This window comes from Ciona intestinalis, chromosome 1 (genome assembly GCF_000224145.3).
Source record: "Ciona intestinalis chromosome 1, KH, whole genome shotgun sequence".
Classification (NCBI taxonomy): domain Eukaryota; kingdom Metazoa; phylum Chordata; class Ascidiacea; order Phlebobranchia; family Cionidae; genus Ciona; species Ciona intestinalis.
The window spans coordinates 4,665,458-4,666,288 of NC_020166.2; the positions used below are offsets into that span (position 1 = coordinate 4,665,458).

The following is an 831-nucleotide window of genomic DNA, read 5'->3' on the forward strand; positions in this document are numbered from 1 at the left end:
ATGTTTCATATTTTAGGTATCACTAAGCGCTATAACATATTCGAAGCTGGATCGGGAGAAAATTCTATAAATATGTTTTTATGACGAATATTAATATTCATAATTAATATTTTTTCGAATTTTAAATTTTTTATTTTAGAATCAGTACCGCTGGGGTCTAGTTGGTACAGTGTCCAAATTTAGGTTAGTGGTACCAGTAGAAGGTATCGAAAATGGCCGCTAGAATATCTGTATTCTAGGATCACCTTGGTGAAATACTGTAGGAGCCATTTGTGTTTCTACGACTTTATTTAACTCTTATAGTAACAAAAAGTTTCTATTTACCTCAAGAACATTACAATTTTGTTATTGTGTGAGCAAATGTAGAGCCGTGTTGTTATCTATTGTCTATTAAAATATTCATGGCAACACTAAACGTAGTTCTGTCATGTCAGAATGACGCAGATTTTATGTTTTTACTATTTGCAAAGAAAGGTTAATTCCATGATATCGCTTTGTTTCACTAGAGTTTAATTCCTAGACACTCAAATTAATAACAGGTATGGGGTCTAAAGCATCTTTGCATTTAAGAGAAGAAGAAATTGAAGCAATTCAACAAGAAACAGGGTGTAAGTCGTTGTTAATACAAGCTGTAATTATAAAGCTTAAAATGGTGTTTAAACTATAGTTAAACTTGATTATTTTGCAGTTCAATCAAATCAAATCATTCGTCTATTCAGTCGCTTTACTTGCCTCGATAAAGAACAAAATGGTTTTCTAACGTAAGTTATTTATATATATATTTAAATAAGTTCCGAACGTGTTTAAATTTCAATTACATCATTTGAGTTT

General features: G+C 30.4%; 1 long non-coding RNA gene across 1 annotated transcript in view; it reads left to right on the plus strand.

Annotated features, from left to right (window-relative positions):
- LOC113475814 overlaps nucleotides 1-776 on the plus strand; it is a 14,072-nt gene extending 13,296 nt beyond the window's left edge. The window contains exons 2-3 of the long non-coding RNA XR_003397592.1: nucleotides 507-608; nucleotides 689-776. This is a non-coding gene — a long non-coding RNA (uncharacterized LOC113475814). The remainder of the gene's footprint in view (nucleotides 1-506; nucleotides 609-688) is intronic.
- Nucleotides 777-831: the final 55 nt, after the last annotated feature.